General features: G+C 45.6%; 1 protein-coding gene across 2 annotated transcripts in view; it reads right to left on the minus strand.

Annotated features, from left to right (window-relative positions):
- Window positions 1-2,252: 2,252 nt before the first annotated feature.
- The window catches only part of LOC144799079 (uncharacterized), a 75,403-nt gene continuing 56,468 nt past the window's right edge, over window positions 2,253-21,187 (minus strand). For both annotated transcript variants that reach the window (XM_078670266.1, XM_078670265.1), the window contains 2 exons: window positions 3,907-3,985; window positions 2,253-3,803 (listed from right to left, as the gene is read on the minus strand). The gene's annotated coding sequence lies outside the window, so the exon portion shown is untranslated. The remainder of the gene's footprint in view (window positions 3,804-3,906; window positions 3,986-21,187) is intronic.

Genomic DNA, 21,187 nt, shown 5'->3' on the forward strand with positions numbered 1-21,187 from the left:
AAATCGAGGGACGAGAGCGAGAAAAGAGGCACAAAAGCGAGGGGCGAAAAAAGAGGCACAAAAGCGAGGGACGAGGCACAAAACCGAGGGGCGAGAAAAGAGGCACAAAACCGAGGGACGAGAGCGAGAAAAGAGGCAAAAAACAGAGGGACGGGGCGAGAAAAACAGCACAGAGGGGTCGAGAAAGAAAACCGCACAGAGGTGGGCGAGAAAGAAAACCGCACAGAGGCGGGCGAGAAAGAAAACCGCACAGAAGGGGCGAGAAAGAAAACCGCACAGAAGGGGCGAGAAAGAAAAACGCATAGAGGGTGCGAGAAAGAAAAAGATGCCAGAGGGTGCGAGAAAGAAAAAGATGCCAGAGGGTGCGAGAAAGAAAAAGATGCCAGAGGGTGCGAGAAAGAAAAAGATGCCAGAGGGTGCAAGAGAGGCAGACAGAGCAAGAAATCATGAGAGATGAGGAGAGAGTGAGGGGCAGTGGGGAAGAGCGATACAGGGCCTTGAGGAGCAAGGACTTGTCTGAACAGGCCATAGACTGGTCAGAGGACCAGCCCCAGGTAAAGAGGGTGGGGAACTGGGGCCAACTCACTGCGTTCAGCTCACTTTGTTAGCATCAAATTGTCAGCTATGAGGCACTGGCCACATGTACAGGAATCAAGATCAGATGGTTTGTAAAGTTTTAGTATAATGTGAGTAACCAAAAAAGCTGTAGCAGTTCAGGTCAAAGGATGAGACCAGCACTGGTAGGGAGCTTAGGGGGCAAGGGAATACGAGTCTAAGGAGAATCATAATGGAGCAAAAGGTGGGCAGTGAGTACAGAGCTGTGCATCCCTATAGAATAGTCTCAAGATCAAACTAGAGGAAAGCAGGAGCTGCATGAATATGCTTAGTGTGTCTGCATCTGAAATTATGTGAAGCATAAGTGGGAGATTGGAGCTGTGCACAGAGGCTGGCGGTTAGCAAGGGGATGTGGGAGGGAGCAAAAGACATGACTGTGAAAACTGGATATGGGGGTGTGGGAGGGACAATACAACCTTCTAAAACACAGGCATGCATTGCCACATAGCACACAAACATCCAGCCTAGCTGACGGGAAAGGACAATGGCTCAGGGAGCAGAAAGCCATCTACGTAGCATAGCTTTGAAACGGTCATATACACACACACACACTGGCTTCTACTTAAAATTCATTTATAGCAGTCTAAAAACATTAAAATGCCTGGTACACTACCCAGTAGACATTCCACATGTTGAGCGTGACAGGAATTGTAACAATGGGGAAACAACTGCTGGACGTGCTTTCTCCTCACACCAGATATCAGAGTTCATGCCACTGCAAAGGTCTGAAACACTGATAATGGTAGAGAATCAACTGAGAAAATGGAAACAGGCAAAAATGGAATTAGAGAATACAAATCCTTGAGACCCATCAAAACAAATGAACTATTGTAGTGATCTGGGACGTGCACTCAAGGAAAGTCTATCGTTTCCAGCAAAGGAGGATTTTGGTTGGCTGTGGCATACTACCAGTATTGTATTTTATTAAAGAATTAGGAAATTCCCAATTTTTCATTTCAAATTTAGAGTGAGCATTTGCTTTAGGAAATCATGTTGATGATGCTTTTGCACAAGTCCGCTACTGCAAAGTGATTTGTTGAGCATTTAGCTGTCCTGCAATCATCTACTAAACAATATTCTCAAAGATTTCCTTAGTTTCACACACAGACACCTCTAATCTGGTTTGAGACACATCTAAAGATAACGTGACAGGAGACTTGCGTAAGTTCGTCCTGAACCAGGCAGGAGGATAGCACATGAGAAATGGGTGACTCAATACCAATATGTGCAAGGTATTCAAGCCCAAACCGATATGAAGGCGTCAATTGCATCACCATGAAAGTCATGTGTAGAAGGTTCACAGACATGAAATTATTTAACTTGATTGAATGATAAAAACAAGGCACAGGAAGAGAGCGCAGGAGATGTGGGCAAGGTGCTGCAGCTTCAATATTTTTTCTGTGATTCCAAGTATTAACATGTTCCATCAACAGATGCTGTCCTGCTTAATGTACGGAGAGGAGTGTGCACCCATCTGAAAACATCTATTTTGCTGGCTTGGCATTCAGGTTTTTATTTTGGCACCTGATTTTTACTACCAAACTGTTGATTTAAACATTGGTCCTTTCCAACAGGTGTGGAAACTGGTTATTTTAGTAAAATCTATCATGGCATTAACAAGAACCAAACACATGAAAAACTTGCAAATAACTTTAATAGAGTAAACGTGTTAGAACTAGAATGTACACATGACGTTGCATCTTGCGCTCACAAACGCGTAATACTATATTATTTAAAAAAATACAATAACTGTAGCATGAGTCCAACACAAATGAACATTTTAAGAGGCAAAACAACTTCCCTCCCTATTCCAAAGAGTATTACAGGAAAACAACCACAACTATCAGACATGGAAAAAACTGAGTACAAATGTTTTACCTTTTCGTAGCACTATCTTTAATTACATGCGCTTAGAGCTTCAGACTGCTGTGGTCAAACTATGAGGAAACGCATTCCGGCAATAAAAATTAAAAAAAATGGAAGATTCTCTAAATAGTAATGCTTTGATAGATTCTCATAACTCCATCAGTAATTAAACAGGTTGAACGTCTTAGCCAGCAGATCAAGAACACAAGGAAAGAGAAGTAAAACTAATCTTTTAAATCCTCCAGCTTTACTGGAGATCACTGGTGAGATGGCATCTATAACCGCCTTAGATAAGGAAGCATGGGCAACATTATGCATGTCCTTCCTACAAGGCTAAATGTTTTCAAAAATATCTTCAAGTCGCAGGAGCTTTAGAATACTCTTTAAGAGGCGTTTAATATTAGCAACTTTACAAATTGCAACAATTTTTTTTACCAAAAGTGCTTTCGCAGCATGGTCAAATTTAGATTGATCAGTTCCTAACACATAATGGTATAAAACCTCCACTGCTGGTGAAAAACTATAGGTAAAGTGTAACACCAGCTGTGGAGAGTGGATTTAAGGGGAAGCCTTCAGAGCTTTTAAGTCACTAATGTATTACACTGGTGTCAATATTCAAGGGATTAACACATTTGGGTAAAGAAGGTCACATCCGATGTTTCACCAGCGCTTCGGATTAGCGGTAGATCAAAGAGGACAAACGTACTAAATTACCACTCCAGTGTATGGAGTGGAATGTTTAAATCACATGAATCGATAAACTTATAAAATGTTTTGGAAGGGTTTAGATGAACCATAACGGCATCCTTGCCGACAAGCTCAGAACAACATTCCTGCAATCCAGAGCCAAAAAGAATTTTCAGCTGTCCCGTGGTGTTTTAATCATAAGTAGGGTGTGACAGAAAGTGGAGAATTAATGTCTGGGCTCTACACCCATCCCAACCCCAAAGTAAGGCAACTTTTTGAGCAGACATGCAGCAAAAACCAAAAATGGAGACAAGAGGAGCAACTCAAGGCCACCATAATAAAGAGACCGAAGCAAACAGCATTTATTCACAAAACTTCGGTCACATTATATCTTTTGCTCTGTAACTCGAAACTCTTTATATTACTGGTGTTCCAATCATGTCCACACAAAATCCTGCTCTCCGAAGGCTTCATGAGTGGCAATGTTTACATGCCGGGTCATGGGTTTCACAGTAGTTCTCCCAAAGGACAATTCTTTCTGGGCTTTGGTGTGGTCCTCCTTAGTTCTCCTCGGAGATTAATCCTGGCAGCAGAGTTTGACTGTTCTTCGTAGGGGTCAGAGCGTACCGCAGAGGCTGCAGAAGAAAGAACATAAGAAAGGGTCACATGAAAGAGGAGGCAGAGGCAAGGTCATTATGCCCAGCTTTAAGTAGTGGTAGACTTGCAGAAGAGACTTACCTGAGTGCTGTCCTCTCTTGCACAGCCTCTACATGGCAGCCAACAGATCTCCATTTTCAGCCTGAAGGGACAGCGTTCACTAGACAATAAAAACATGACATCATGGTATGTGTGTCAAAAGGAGTGTGTGATTTTTGTGAACGCACATCCACGAATCAAGCGCTCATTGCCATGGTTGTGCCACAAGCTTGGAGCTGTAATCTTTGGGTAGTGAGGTGAACTCATTTTTCATCCAAGCCCCATTGGTAAACCAGTCCCTTCCACAGCGAGGATCTCACTGCGATAGGTGCAGGCTGTCCGCAGTGTTCTTCAGGTTGACAGCTGGTTGGGATACCACTAAGGGTAGTTGGGCAAGATCATGGTATCTCTTTCTCTTGTTCAAAGCATGCTAAAGTGCAGAGCTTTGGGTATTTGATTTACTAATAGTCCCACATATTTGTGATCACTGCAAACGCCTTATTCCTACACCTCAGTCTTTTAACAATACTCCCCGCAGATATAGGCAACGTGGAGACTAAAACTCTTGTGTCTGGTGCCTAATCTCAACAGGTCATGAAAATATGGTGGTTTCACATGCTTCAACTCAGTCGGATGGGGTGGGGGGCACTTTTGAAAATCAGCTATAGTTCGATAGAAGACCATGTTTACTAAATGGTTACGGTCTGTGGGTATCCTGACAAACCAATGTTTGTACCACATCCCACTTCTGCAGCTATTAAAAGAGCTCTGCGTGGATGCATCATATGTAGCACCCCCATTGCGGTCAAAAGGTAGGCCCTTGTTTTGATTCCTTGAGAAAAAAAACATTGACAAATCCTGCTGCTCCCCTGATTGGAGAATCAGCACATGGTTGCTGAAAGGCGAAAGAGGGTCAAAGGTTGGATGAATGAGTGTGAGCAAGAAGATGGGCGCACACGCCATAACAACCAGGGTGCAAACTCCACAGGCATGAATAAAGGTATGATTCAGGGTTTGGGGGGACAGGTTACCAAGTCACAAACATTACATATATCCTGGCCACCGAATTACAAGTGCATTATACTCTACAACATTTGTATAGGATACTAGTCATGCTGGTGATGGAGAATTCCCTCCGCCAAACTCTAACTCAGACCCCAGGTTAGTAAAGTGAATCCAGGGATAGTCTGAAGTTGAATCGCATGTGAGAAACCAATCACAGGGACAGCCAGAGAACACAAATGTGAGAGACATTAAGAGTCGGAGCTGCACAGAAGATACTTAGACTACCTGCACAGCTGCAGCACGCAGAGTCCACGCTGACATCTGTACACAAAGGGCCACCAAGTTACAGCCTCAGCCCGTGGTTACGCCGTTTATATGTTGCTCACACTACATTTCATTGGTTTACCAATCATGAAATTGGCTAATTGTCTTTTCCCTGCCATTTAATTAGTAGGGTCGGAGGGACAGGGTGCAATTCTTACTTCCAAAATAAAAATTCACAAGACAAAGTACACTGGTGAAGCAGTGTGAAGACACCGCCATCGTGCTACACTTTGACAAGTGACACCTGCATGTACAGATGCACTGGGGCAACTTTCCCGCACTCTACAGCTTTGTAGTGCCCCTGGAGAGAAGAGAAGCCCATTTGATAAAAGAAGAGAAGCCCATTTGATAAAGCTTGCTCCTCTAGAACCCTGGCTTGAAGCTGCGCATTGGTTGGGATAGGAGTAACAACCTCCCCTTCTGCACAGACAGGAGCACTGACTCTCAGAACAAGACTCAGCAGGTCTGAAAACATCACTTTACAAGGCTGTGCTCGAGCCACGTGGATGACAAGAGTAAACAAAGGTGTGCACCACCACCACAGGCCATTCACTAGGGATAACAGGCCCTGCCCATCCAAGAGGCGAACATTATGGTATACAGACAAGTTGAAAAGGAGTCTACCTTCAGACAACACCAGGCCCCGAACACAGGGTTGAGAACTTACAGTTCCGCAACATCTTAAAGAATGGAGAAGCCTACTCGCATGGAAGTGGACTAGGAGGTTTCCTCTGAGTGCAGCAATGGGCCTGTTATGAAGGTTGCCCGCTTGTGGTCTGTTCCAAGATACAAACATCTAATAATTCTGTTTTAGATACCACCATTAGGTAGCAGGACAGCACCCATAAGTGCCCAGAGGTAAGAGTATTGATCAAGGCCTGCTAATAGATTAGGAGTTCTATCGAATTGTCTGCTCCTAGAATATTGCCCTATCGCAAACCACGTTTTATGTACCTATCCGGCATGGAAGAATTTGAGCATATGGGTGTCCACCATGATGTACGATTTTCACGAAAGGCACTTCTAAAGCAGACAGGTCCCTTTAGATTACTTATATATACATACACCATATCCCTTAGAATCAGTCATGGATCTAGTAGATCTGGACCTAATTTGGACCTGCTTTTTAAGTGAGTCTGGGTGACTCATGTACATAGTGAAGGAATCCTAACCACAGGAGATGGCAGACACAGCCTCTGAATCAAAGCTAGGGACTTCCAGTGCTGTATTGTGTCAATGGACAAATCATACATTTACATGTAAACAATGAGTAGCAGGTTCTTACTTATAATGTGCAAGGGCCTTCACTGATAACTGTCTCGATTTATTCTCTCCTGGCCGATGACTTGTGCTCAGAAGAACTGCAGGAAAAATGGAAGCAGTTTTAGGGTCGCTTCACGTTTTAGGTGATACGCTCCAATGTGCCGGAGGTGGCAGAAGGCATTAGTAACTTAGCAAGTGCTGCACTGAACGCAACTTCAACTACAAGCACCAAAGTCTGAGTTTATTGTTGGTAAAGCGTTCTTGGAGAACACTCCTGAGTTGAAGTTGGTTATCACTATTAAAAAGCCCCAAACTGGACAGAACGATCTGCAGCTACGCGATTAATTTGACCAAGAGAAAGCACTATTGCCACCAGCTGGGCTGACAATTGAGTGAAGCGAATCTTGTGTTGGATGAGATGGCCCAACTCCAAGTGTTGCATCAATGACATCCCAACAAACCGAGACCCTGAAGTTCTACCGACAGCAATCACAGTGTGGAGTCCAAAAAGGCATCAATGGTGTAATGTCCATTAGTGTTTTTTCTCCTTTACATGGGTACAAGATGATTAGATTTTGCAGCTTGTGTAAAATGTGATTGGATTGCACATTTGTAAACATATTATACCAACATAGCTCAATGACAATGTATTCCAGCCATATCACACTGGGTAAAAAGTCCCTGCAATTAATCAACATAGGGTAGTAGCAGACAAAGTCACCTGAAATATTTAAGAGATGCATGTAGTCTTGCCACGCAAATACTAGACCTTTCACTGTTGTGGACAGCATGATCAGTAAGTCTAGAACAATATGGTTCGAAACCTCCCTTTCATCTGCAATGGAAACCTTGGATCTATGGACTTATGACTATTTTAAAGATATGATATTCTTTTATCTGCTTTATTCTATGATATTTTACTATTCGTGCAGAATTTCTAACTGTCTTTTAAAAATTTGCCTTACAATTTTTTTAATTTGTAAAATGCTTTTATGATAAATGGTTTATCAAATAAAGCCTATCTAACAGTAAGTCTAGCGGCAAAGTAATACACAGGTTGCTACACAATACAAGATGCATGCATACATACAAAACTACAGAAGTTTTCTTTACAATATAATCATCCAAACACAAGAGTGAGGGAGAACAACAGTTGTTATAATTTTAAATCAGTTATTCTTTTTAAAATGTAGAGTGTAAAATGTTCATAAGAAATAATTTTTAAGCGGACATGTAGGGGTGGTATGGTGAGGGGTGAAATTGTAGATGCAGGAAAAGTGGTTATATAGTTATGTTTTCAATTTCCTCCTAAATTGAAGATTTTTACACCAGACATCTTTAGGAACAGAGATCCACATCGGAGAACAGGTTCCGAAAAAGGATGATGTGGCTCCATGAGAATTGAATTTCCTAGTCCGAAGTCTTAGATGGTCTTTAACCATGAGGTTTTTCTTTTTGCCTCCAGATATCGTCAAAGATGAAGTGAGCCAGGAGAGTGTGTTGAAGTGTGCTGAAGAATATAGAGCCTTGTCAGGATTTAATGTTTTTTCTTTTATGTAATGTAAGTATTGAAGCAGAATGTAAAATAGCTCTGAGGTATGACTGAAGCTCTTGAAAGACTGGCTACAGTAGGAGGTCTGTAGTCCTGCAAGATATTAGTGAAGACCATACCACTCAGCAGAAGTCTTCTGGTGAAGCAAAAGAGAGGGGAGTGTGTGTGTGTGTTTTTTTTCCAACAGATCAGTGAGGTTCTGGTATTCTTTAGTGAGTGTTCAATACTAGAGCTCATGCATAAATGTTGGTTTAGTTCAGCCAAAATCCCAGATTTTTTACCTTGGGTGAGACTAGGAATTCGTTATTTTTTTAATTGAGTTGTGGATATTATCATAAATTTAGCGGTTTATGGATTGAGTTTAAGAACATTTGTCGACACACAGTTCTGTTGATTTGATAGCTATGTTTTTATTACACATTAATCTTCAATGGAGGATATTTCAATAGTAGATGAAGTATTGCTTGCATATCTGTGACTGAAGAGGTCAGAATCCTCCATCAAGATTCTCAGATTCCGTTGACAAGCAAACCAACGTAGGAGAGAGGAGGAAGACCTGGGGAATGAAACAAGTGACCAAGCCATGGTCGAAGAGTTTCCCATTCGGATATTCACCCCTGAATTTCACGTGTGTCTTAAGGATGGCTAAAAGTTTACTTTGGAAAACTTAGCGAAGGCCACCAACGGTCTAGAAAAGGGAGTCCAAGGTCACTTGTGTAAGTTTGTATGCGTGTGCTTTTGTGGAAGATTGAATTGTGCTGTTCAAGCTATGTACCATTAAGTGCTGTGCAAGAGTGAGGTGTTGCACGAGATTGAGCAGTAGGATAAGAGCCAGCGCAGCTTCAGTGGAGAGGGGGTTTGGAGAGTTGCAGGTTGGAAGGTAGATTGTAGGCTAGAGTAGAAGAAGGGGACTTACAACTAGGTCAATCATGGTTTCAACTGGGAAAGAAGAACACAATCAGGAAATACCACCAGGAGGCTCATGAAGGCAGGATTAAATGGACATTTTAAAAACCTTGTGAAAGAGAACCATATGTGGGTGAGAAAAGCTTGAAAATCGCTAGAATAGATTTCGCATACGGTGTTCACGTGCTATCAGCAACTGTTTGACTTCGGCATTTCAGTGTGCCCAACTGCACGTTCCCTTGTGCTATCGTGCGTACCAGCATGCACATACAGCACCAGCACGCAAGCCATGCTGAGGCCTTGGATACGATTTGTACGTCTTGGTACAGAGTAGGAGACAAAAACGTAATTGCGTTAGACTGTAGTGACTGATGATTATGCGGACATCTCTTAGGACGGCCAGAGCTGCCCACATTGGAGAAAAATGATGGGGACTGGAGAACAACATTTGGGAACAAGCATTTGCAATGCAATAGGTCTCGCATTAGGAACGTTTGAGCTATTGGACTTGTAAATGACAATTTTTTATTTATGTGTTGGTTTTGAAAATAGCTAAATTAATAGCTTTGTCATTTACAATGCCAATAGTTATCACTTTCGCAAATGTGACACCTATAACCTGGGGTTGCGCTGAGTGATGCTGTGGTGGTGCAGAGGTGGTGGTGCAGAGGTGGTGGTGGTGGTAAAGTAAAGTAAAAGTCCACATTTGTAAAGCACACAATCACCCGTAAGGGTCTCTAGGCGCTGGGGGCCGTCGGGAAGATTAAGCGAGCTATTGCCCAGAGTCACATGGTGCTGGGCTAACCTGCCGCCGGAGCCGGGGATCGAACCGTGGTCCCCAGATTCCAGCGTCAGTCGCCCTGGCCGCGGCGCCACACCGTGGTGCGGTGGTGGTGGTGCCGAGTGATAATGTGGTGGCGCCGAGTGGTCGTGCAGAGGTGGTGGTGCTGTGGTGGTGGTGCCGAGTGATAATGTGGTGGTGCTGAGTGATAATGTGGTGGCGCCGAGTGGTCGTGCAGAGGTGGTGGTGCAGAGGTGGTGCGGTGGTGGTGGTGGTGCGGTGGTGCTGTGGTGGTGGTGGTGGTGCTGTGGTGGTGGTGGTGGTGGTGTGGTGGTGGTGGTGGTGGTGGTGGTGGTGTGGTGGTGGTGGTGGTGGTGCTGTGGTGGTGGTGGTGGTGGTGCTGTGGTGGTGGTGGTGGTGGTGCTGTGGTGGTGGTGGTGGTGGTGCTGTGGTGGTGGTGGTGTGGTGGTGGTGGTGCTGTGGTGGTGGTGGTGGTGGTGCTGTGGTGGTGCTGAGTGATGTGGTGGTGGTGGTGCTGGGGTGGTGGTGGTGGTGCTGTGGTGGTTGTGGTGGTTGTGGCGCCGAGTGATGGGGTGGTGGTGGTGGTGCTGGGGTCGTGGCGCAGAGTGGCGCTGGGGTGGCGCAGAGTGGCGCTGGGGTGGCGCAGAGTGGCGCTGGGGTGGCGCAGAGGTGGCGCCGAGTGACGCTGGGGTGGCGCCGAGTGACGCTGGGGTGGCGCCGAGTGACGCTGGGGTGGTGCCGAGTGACGCTGGGGTGGCGCCGAGTGACGCTGGGGTGGCGCCGAGTGACGCCGAGTGACGCTGGGGTGGCGCCGAGTGACGCTGGGGTGGCGCCGAGTGACGCTGGGGTGGCGCCGAGTGACGCTGGGGTGGCGCCGAGTGACGCTGGGGTGGCGCCGAGTGATGCTGAGGAGCTGTCCTGGGCAGCACTGAAATAATGAGGACTGGAAGTTAGAACGGGGAGTGTGAACGGGGATTACAATAGTTAAAAAATAAAACCAGGGCCAGTGTGCGAGTGGAACAGTCGGAACCTAAATAGGGTAGTTGGTAAGCAGAGATTGTAAGAGTTTTTAAGCATAGTGGGCAGTATATGTGCATAGGCTAGTGCAGGGTTAGGGTTAGCGTGCACAGTGTGTGAGCAGCAGGAAGAAATGCGTTACTTACCTGTAACAGCAGTTATCCAGTATTGGTGTCTTTCATAGATTCACATGCCTGAATCATTCCCCGTCGTCGAGATGGGAGCCCCGGTAATAGAAAAGTAATGTCCTATAGACATACATAGAGAAAAGTAGGCCTAAGGGCCTTGCCTTAGTAGCCTATCTATGTCCTTTTGTAAAAAGGACCAAATTTCCAAAGGTAGCCAATCAGCTACCACCTCCCTCTAGAACCTTCCTGCCAGGAGCCTCAGTCTCTCAGATTTTCGTACGCACCAAGCTAGGTAGACGTAACATATGCTCTGTAGTGAGAGATGAGCCCTTCCTGGGGAGGTGGGAGGGTTGCATGTGAATCTATGAAAGACACCAATACTGGATAACTGCTGTTACAGGTAAGTAACGCATTTCTTATCCAGTATTATGGGTGTCTTTCATAGATTCACATGCCTGAATCAGAATAGCAAGCAATACATTATGCACATATGCGATGGAATATAACTGTCTGAGATAATACATATCATGTGACTAGATACCATCAGTAATATAAAGAGTAAAGTAAATGAATGTGCATACCATTGCAGGACGGTGGGAAGTAGGAGGGCTCATCTTACTGGAAGAGATGGCGAAGTACAGCTTGGCCCACAGCTGCATCCTGCATCAGTTCCGTGTCCAGGCAGTAGTGTCTGGTAAAGGTGTGCGGCGATTTCCATGTGGCCGCTCTGCAGATGTCCAGAATCGGTACACCAGCGAATAGTGCTGCCGATGTGGACACAGCTCTCGTGGAATGTGCTCGGACTGAGGAATGTAATGGACGTCCGGCTTTGTCATGACAAAATGCAATTACTGCCGATATCCATCTGGAAATGGATTGTTTGGAGAGTGGCATGCCTTTTCTCGGCCTGCTGAAGGCAACGAAAAGTTGTTTTGTCTTTCTGAAAGCTTTCGTTTTGTCCAGGTAAAATTTTAGACATCTCTTAATGTCCAAAGAGTGAAGAGATCTTTCAGCCACTGTGCCTGGGTTCGGGAAGAATGAGCGAAGCACAAGCGGTTCATTGAGATGGAAGTCCGAGGGGACTTTAGGAATGAAACGGGGGTTGGTTCTTAATATGACTCTGTCCTCTCTAAATTGCAAGAAAGGATCCTGTATCGAAAGAGCTTGTAACTCACTGACCCTTCTGGCTGATGTTAAAGCTAAAAGAAGTGCAGTTTTCCATGAAATGTATTTGATATCTGCCCTATGGATAGGTTCAAATGGATGTTTCATTAATTGATTGAGTACAATATTCAGATGCCACGTTGGTGGTATTCGCCTTGGTCTAGGGAAAGATCTGTAAAGCCCTTTAAGAAACTGTTTTATCAGTCTGTTGGACCATAGTGAAGGGCCTTTTGAAGACCTTGTGAAGCGTGAGATTGCTGCCAGGTGTACCCTGATGGAAGCATGCGCAAGACCTGTTTGGGCCAGATGCAGGAGATAAGGCAGTATCTGCTCTGGAGTGATCCTGAAAGGGTGTATATTGTTGTCTTTACACCAAATACAAAATCGTTTCCATTTCAAGGAATAAGTTTTGTTCGTGCTAACTGCTCTTGCTTTAGCTAGGACTTCCTTGCACTCCTGCGGGATGCTTAGGTGACAGAATTCTCGGTACTCAGGAGCCAAGCCGATAATCTGAGAGATTTCAGATTCGGGTGGAGTATCTGGCCTGTGGACATCGAGAGTAGAGAGGGATGTTGAGGCAGTTGGATTGAAGGTCGGACTGAGAGGCGACGGAGGTCCGCGAACCAATGTTGTCTCGGCCAGTATGGGGCAATGAGAATCAATGTGCAATGCTCCATTTTCATTTTCCGGATGACTCTGCTTATCAGGGGAAATGGCGGAAATGCGTACGCAAACACGTTGCGCCATGCGATGGAAAATGCATTTCCTAATGACCTCTGTTGGGGATGCCAACTTGCGAAGCTGTGGCATTTTTTGTTCTCCTTGGTGGCGAAGAGGTCTATTTGTGGTTTTCCCCATGCCGAGAAGATGTTGTCTAGAACTTGTTGGTTCAGTTCCCATTCGTGGGACATTGACCTCTGTCTGCTGAGAGCGTCTGCTATGACGTTGTCTTTTCCTGGGACATACTCTGATGTTAATGTGATGTTGTTGAGCAGTAGCCAGTTCCAAATTTTTTGTGATTCGCGAGACAGCGTCAGCGAGCGTGTCCCTCCCTGCTTGTTTAAGTAGTGCATTGTGGTCGTGTTGTCCGTCCTCACTAGCACTGCTGAATTTTTGATGCGAGGGAGGAATGCCTGTAGGGAGTGAAGGACTGCACGTAGTTCTAGGAGGTTGATATGCAGAGCCTTCTCTTGCTCCGACCATCTGCCGCTGATTTGTAAGTCTTGAAGGACTGCACCCCATCCTTCGAGAGATGCGTCCGTCGTTATGACGTGTGGAGTTTCTGGTAACAAGAACGTGAGACCTTTGGATAGGTTCTTGTGCTTCATCCACCAACCCAGCGTCTCGGATATTTATCGAGTGATGACTATGTGATCCTCGAAGGAATCTGTACATTGGGTCCACTGTTTGGTCAGGGCCTCCTGAAGGGGGCGCATTCGGAGCCGACAGTGAGGGATGAGTAGAATGCAGGAAGACATCATCCCTAGAAGAGATTTGAAAATCCTTACTTTGATGGTTTGTTTTGAAGATATTGCGGTAGCTAGAGTCATCAGTTTGCTTTTTCTTTCCTGAGACGGGAAAGCTTTGGAGGAAATGGTGTTTATAGTGGCCCCCAGGAATGTTATTATCCTGGTGGGTTGTAAAGTAGATTTTTCGAAGTTGAGAGTCAAACCTAGGTTCCGGAAAATATCGAGACAGGCGTTGGAAGACAGCTGCGCGTCTGTGAGAGACGGTGCTTTCACCAGCCAGTCGTCCAGGTAGGGGAAGACCTGGTGATTCTGTTGTCTCAAGTAAGCTGCCACAGGAGCCAGGCACTTTGTAAAAATGCGAGGCGCTGATTTGAGGCCAAATGGGAGGACACAAAATTGGTAGTGGAGACCTGCTACTTCGAATCGTAGGAATTTTTTGTGTCGTCTGTGTATTGGGACATGGTAATATGCATCTTGCAGGTCCAAAGATGTCATAAAGTCTCCTTCCTCCAGGGAGCCTAAGATTTCCTGGATAGTCACCATTCGAAACGATTGGCTTTTCAGGAAGGCATTGAGCGCCCTGAGATCTAGAATGGGCCTCCATTTCTTCTTTTTCTGTTGGATTAAAAAGAAGCGGGAATAAAATCCCTTTCCCTTTTGAGCTGATGGGACTCGCTCTATTGCTCCCTTTTTTATTATGGAAGAGATTTCCTTTAGTAACATACGAAGGTGTTTGTGAGGAGGAGTTAACGGTGGGATGGAGTTGAATTCCAAGGTGTGACCGTGTTGAATTAATTGTAGTACCCACCGATCCGTCGTAATCAATTTCCAATTGTGGAGGAAATGTGTCAGCTTGCCACCAATTTTGAGCGGACAGGACAGTGGGGGGACTGGCTGCGGGAAATGGTCATTGTCTTCCGCCAGCCGTTTTCTTTTGAGATTTGCCCCTGAAGTTCGATCTCCCGTAGGAGGTCTGACGACTTTGTTGTTGCTGTCGCTGCGGATATTGTGAGCGATTTTGATTGTATGAGTATGTGGATTTGCCTTGATAGGATCCTCTGTATGTGGATTGTCCTCTTCCTCTGTGCCCTCGAAAGGACTGGTTTCTGAATTGTAAAGTCCCGAGAGCCCTTGCAGTATCGGTGTCTTTCTTTATCGTTTGCAAGGCTTCATCTATTTTAGCTCCAAATAGTTGTTGTCCGTCATAGGGCATATCTACAACTTTGGTTTGTACCTCTTGTCTGAAGGACGTAGCTTTGAGCCATCCTTGTCTGCGCAAAACTGCGGCGCCTGCAAGCTGTCTGAAGCCTGTCATGGCGACATCGACAGCTGAATCTATGATTTCCGATGCTGACATTTGACCTTCATGAAGGAGTACCTGGACCTCATCTTTCAAGTTGTCAGGTACGTGCGTGAGATATGGAGCAATATCCTCCCATAGTTGCCTATTGTATCTGCCTAGCAGAGCAATGGCGTTGGCCACTTTGACCGTCATGGCTGACGTTGTGGAGAAGCGTTTGCCTATGCCATCTAATTTCCTGCCCTCCTTGTCTGGTGGTGCTGACAGTGGCGAGGATGGGTTTCTGGAGTTCTTCTGGGCGGCTTGAGTGACGACCGAATCTGGTTTTGGATGTGAATTAAAGCAAGTGGGTGCCGTTGACGGAGCTCTATATTTTTTATCCAGTCTAGGGACCACTATGGAAACAGATGCAGGTGTTTGCATGAGTTGTAGCCCCTGTTCCCAGATGTGCTCTATTATGGGAATGGACCTTGCCTCCTTCCTTATGGGGTCTTTAAAGTCATACAAGAAACAATCCGTTACTTTTGTTTCCATTGCCATGTGAAATCTAGTGGCCGCTCTCTCTATTAAATTGTGGAATCCACAGATATCCACTGGTGGAGAGTCTGACGTGCTGGGTTCCGGTGTGGCCGGAGAATGAGCAACGTAATCCTCATCATCTCTGTTTTGAGAGAGGTCATCTCTAACCTCACCTTCCTCAGGAGGTTCGTCATCATCAGAGGATTGGATGTTGTGAACCTGTTCACTATCTTGAGGAATAACCAAAGGCGCTGGTCTTGTCCTTGGTGATCTTTGCTGTTTGGAAGAGTCTTGAGACTTGTCATGTGAAGGGGTCGCCGACAATTCTGGGAATCGTTTTTTATAGTCTGTGATCAGGAATTGAAGATCATTAACTATCTCAGCTGGCAATACGATCATTGGAGTGACTCGAGTATGTACCTGAGCCTGAACAGTGTCCTCCGTAATAATAACATCATCTCCGTCATCGTCAGTACTCTGGCATTTGACATTGAGATCTGACGGGCTAGTAGCTTGTTCGAATTGTTCATCATCTGATTCGTCTTCTTGTAGTATGTGAGAAGGGAGCAGTGTTTGAACCCTACTGGGTGATGTTAATTCGGGCGTAATAGTGAGTTTGGTGACCTTTTTTGATGGAACTAACTCCGCTTTTTTCCATGGCGTCGATGATGTCGTCGTCGACGAGGTCGTCGTTGGTGCCGTCGACGGTATCGACGTCGATCGTTTTTCAAGCGTCGAGTGTCCCTTCGCCGATGAAGTTGTCGTCGACGGGGCGGTCGTCGACGGTGCGGCCGTCGACGATGTCTTCGACGACGCGGTCGTCGACGGTGCCTTCGCCGATGTGGTCGTCGACGGTACTTTCGCCGTCGATGTGGTCGTCGACGGCAGTTTCGTCGTCGGCGGCGTAGTAGCCGTCGACGGTGCATTTGTCGTTGGCGGTGCTCCTACCGTCGTCGGTGTCTTCGTCGACGATGCGGTGGACGTCGACTGAATTCTCGTCGACGATGTCAGTGTTTTCTGTTTTGTCGACGTCGACGGTGATGACGACGGAGTTTTGACAAACGATTGCTGTTTTTTAATAAGTACAATCGACGATATTGGCTTACCCGTCGTCGAGTGGGTGGTCGTCGTCGTTGAAGTCAAGGCTGACGATGCCACCGTCGTCGAGACTGTCGTCGTCGATGTGGAGACATAGTTCGTTTTTCTTGAAGAGAACGTCGTGGAAGTAGACGACGAGGACTGCGATGGCTTTCTGAAGGTTGCAGCATCCTTCACAGACGTGTCAGATCTTGCCTCAGAAGACTTTGAAGTAGTCTTTTTGTGAGGGACGTCTGAATGGCCAGGGGAAGCCTCCCTTGGCCTTTTTAAGGACAGTTTTGAGGAAACTGAAGCCATTTCACTGCCCTCCGAGGAGAGCACCTCATCATCTCTGGTTTTGAGTCTGTTTAACCAGAGGAGCAGTCTGCCTTCTCTATCCTTAAGTGTTTTGGTAGAGAATGTTCTATATACCCTGCAGTCCTTTACTGTATGGTCAGGGTAGAGGCAGTAGAGGCAAGTCTCATGCTTGTCGTCGACGTGCAGTCTCTTCTTGCCACAAGAAGAGTAGGCTCTGAAGAGTCCTTTTTTCTGTTGTTCAGTCATAGTTGAAGTATAATCCAAGTTTTTTGAAGAAAAGGAGAGAATTTGAAGAAACCTGAGGAGAGCTCAGGTGGGGACTCCCTAGCACAACGTGCGGTAGAAAATCTGAGAGACTGAGGCTCCTGGCAGGAAGGTTCTAGAGGGAGGTGGTAGCTGATTGGCTACCTTTGGAAATTTGGTCCTTTTTACAAAAGGACATAGATAGGCTACTAAGGCAAGGCCCTTAGGCCTACTTTTCTCTATGTATGTCTATAGGACATTACTTTTCTATTACCGGGGCTCCCATCTCGACGACGGGGAATGATTCAGGCATGTGAATCTATGAAAGACACCCATAATACTGGATAACAGGGAGTGCAGCGTGGGATCTGAGGCTTTAAGGAGCTATGGGAGTAAACTGCTGGAAGGAGCGTGTGAGCACAAGGGACACACGCACAAAGCAGTCTGAACAAAACAGACAGGGAGCAGAAGAGGCTGAGCGCATGCAATGGGGACAGGGTGCAGAGGGGACAGGGTGCAGAGGGGGCAGGGTGCAGAGGGGGCAGGGTGCAGAGGGGGCAGGGTGCAGAGGGGGCAGGGTGCAGAGGGGGCAGCGTGCAGAGGGGGCAGCGTGCAGAGGGGGCAGCGTGCAGAGGGGGCAGCGTGCAGAGGGGGCAGCGTGCAGAGAAGGAGCAGAGTGCGGGAAGAGGGACAGGGAGCAGAGATGGCAATGTTTGAGTTGAGAAGATAGAACACAGAAGGGGCAAACTGTGTGACAGGCAGGGAGCACCAAGGACGGGGGATAAGCAGAAGTGGCAGAGACCTCTGTGTTTGGGCAGAAGGGGCAAGACGCAGAGGGCAGTGTAAGCAAGAAGAATGGGCACGAAGCAGAGAGAGGTGTGTGTGAACAGAAGAGTGTGAGCAAAGTGAACAGGGTGCAAAGGTAGCAGTGTATGAGTAGAGGGGGCAGGGTGCAGAGGGGGAGTGCATAAGGTGGGAGGCAGGGGCAGTGAATGTGCAGAAGGGACACAGAAGAGGGAGCAGTATGTCAGCTTAAGGGGCAAGGTCTGGCGGCTATGTGAGGGAAGACGGCATTAACTGAATACAAAACGTTATTTTGCCATGGAATTGACGGCACTGCAAATGTTGCAATTAATCAAACTGCATATATCTTTTAGGTTGCTACACTCGGGTCAACTTTGGAGGCAAAGGGCTCCGAAAGTCACAGATCCGGTACATGTGAGCTTGTGTGTATGTATGCATGTATAAAACACCCATATACGAGAAAGTGTGTAAAATGGGGTATACACAACTTTCAGAACCAGCATGGCATTTGTGAAACGGGTGCAACGCTGTTGGTAAAAAAAAAATATATATGACCACGGGAAAGTCTTCCTGGGAGGATGAGGGGTGTGGGGTATTGAAATGCCGTCAGCTGCTCGTTCACATGCAAACGCAAAACATCCCGTGCTCGTTTATATGCAAACGCAAAACATCTCGAGCTGCCGACTCTGCCGAACTGAGATGGACTTAGGCATGTTCACACAGGCGTTGGGAAGGAAGCGCGATGCATGAAAGAAACCCCGTGCACAAAAGAGGTGTTGTGCTTGAATAAATAAAATAGAAAACTACGTGACCAAGGGAAAGCCTTCCTCGTGGATGAGGGGTGTGGGGTACTGAAATGCCGTCAGCTGCTCGTTCACATGCAAACGCAAAACATTCCGAGCTGCCGACTCTGCCGAATTGAGATAAGCTGTAGAAGCACCGACACAAGACACACAAGAGTGACGTTGGAGGGGTGCTGGGGGCGGGCAAGCACTGTTGTGTGAGGGGGAGGTGGTGTGGGATACGGAGAGATTAAGTGACGGGCGAAGAAAATTATGCCGTCAGAGGAGCACGAACAAAGTAACCAGTGTATTTCTGAAGTAAAAAAAAAAAAAAACAAGCTCTTGGCATTGCTGTGGGGTGGGGGCAGGGAGAAATGCAAGACACGGCCTGGCGTCCGTGAAAAGTGTGAGGCGTAGAGGGGTGGGGGTGGGAGTAGAAATTAGCCAGCAGAGGAAAGGCAGCGCTGTGAGGAGGAGCGCGTGAAGTGGATGGTGGGTGACAAATGGACTCAAAGCGGCCGGTCGCTTTGATGTTCTTGGCTTGCTTTGTGGGAGGGGGTAGGGTAATTGGAAGTGTAAACCAGCACGTGAACTGTTTGAAATCCGCCGATGGTTTGAGAACTTTTTTGCCCACTATAATTCTCCCCTATCCATTCCTTGCGGAATGGGATAAGCGAGACCTAAAAAGGTGCGGAGACTAGCAGTTTGAGCTCACTAAACTCCCTTCTAATTTAAAAATCAAGCACAGCAATTGGAAGTTACAAATACCAGCGACTCTAGGTGTAGGAATCACTGCCCAACAATGATTGAGCTTGAGGGGAAGTCTATTGATTGTCCAAAGAAGCAGCCCAAGCTGATCTCGGGGAAAGCAGGAGCTATAAAAACTTGCTCCAAATTTGGATTAAAAAAAATGGAAGTCTAGTTTAATGGAACATTTTCCATGGATACAGTAAGGTTTAAAAAATGAAACAAGGAAACACCTTACAAACACGATAGAATAGCTCTCTAGCCTAATGCATTTGCTGCAGAGATTTCTGTATGGACTATAAACATCCTCACCAGAAGGTTCTGTAAAGGTCTGCAACAAGTACAGAAACTAGCAAGAGCATGTTACAACAGAACATGAGTTGACTAGAATAGGGCTCTTGGAGCAATCTAATAAACCCAGACATCTCAGCCTTTACACTAGTTTGTCCCTAAAGACGGAAACAGTCCTACACTCAATTAAAACCAGCTCTGCTGATATATTATGAAAAAGTGGAATTACATTTTTCAGTAATCCACTTAACTATAGTTTACATATAGGGGAGTATACCAAAAACTAAAATACTGCCCACTTTGAAAGAAAACTAATGACACCAAATGAGAAACCCTAAGCCTGACACTTCTGACAGTTCTCTTCGTCTGCACATACTCAGATCTATACATTCATCTATTCCACGATTTCTCCCAATAGATGGCATGCATTGTTTTGGTACAACATAAAAAGAAACACGGAGGTAACGGATTACAACTCAAATACCCCACAATCACTTTCACAATCAATGTGATGGAAAAAAAAAACCTACCTTTTTAGAACTAATTGCTCTTATTGAACAATAAACAAATAGAGATTTTTAATCGCCATCCACAGATGGAACAACTTATTACATTAGCATAATTTTCATCAAGAATAAATTCAATCCAATTCAACTTTATCCTAATCAGGATTTAATAGGATTCTCTCTAATCCATAAATATGATAAAAGAAAGCCATAAGCACTAAGTTTTGAAACAAACAGCAAAAAACACAAAAGATTTATTAAAACCAGACACTAAACAAAAAACAAACAAAAAAAAAAAAGATATGGCAATTGTCTAGGTTTTCAACACAGCACTAAAAAATAATGTACTCTGACCAATACTTTAAAAACAACCACTCACTCAATAACATTTTCAGAGACCAATATTTTGTCTATCAAAAAGTAAAAATTGTACAACCAAAATAATGCAAAACGTTCAAAACAAACTTCAAATTAAACAGCAAAATAAAGAGTGTTAAAATCCTAGGCCACAATCATGGGTGCTGGAATGCTAATTGACATGGTAATGAAAAGTAAATCCATACTTTGGAAAACAAATTTAAACCCCATGACAGTAAAGAGAACCATCTGTCTCCAAAGCATTGCCTCTGGGGTGGTGGTGAAACCCTAAGGGCAGAACATTCCCTATAACTTTACCCAGCTTGTACTGTTTTGGCCAAAAGGCAAGTGGCCATTGGTTGGATGGGCACTCAAGTACTTCTGGGGTCTACTTGGCTGCGGGAGGAGACGCATATGAGCCTTTCCCGTACTGAAGCGGGTACCTTGAATATGATCATAAGGGGGAGGACTTCTCAATAAATTTACTGCCGAAGATGTTGCTAGGTCGGAGGATGGTTCCAACGAAGAAGTATGATTTTAGTGCACTTTATGCCGCTGTATCATAATTTGTGACAGCCAAGTGTGACATTATTGTATTATTCACTGTATCTCTGGCTCGATGACTTGGCTTTGATGTGCTACTGCAGCCTTGCAGGTTGCATATCTGCTACATACGTTCAGCCGTGTGCAGTGTTGCTTTTGACTGTACTGACGTGATATGAGACTGGGATATTCATTCCTATTTAAGA

This window comes from Lissotriton helveticus, chromosome 12 (genome assembly GCF_964261635.1).
Source record: "Lissotriton helveticus chromosome 12, aLisHel1.1, whole genome shotgun sequence".
Lineage (NCBI taxonomy): Eukaryota > Metazoa > Chordata > Amphibia > Caudata > Salamandridae > Lissotriton > Lissotriton helveticus.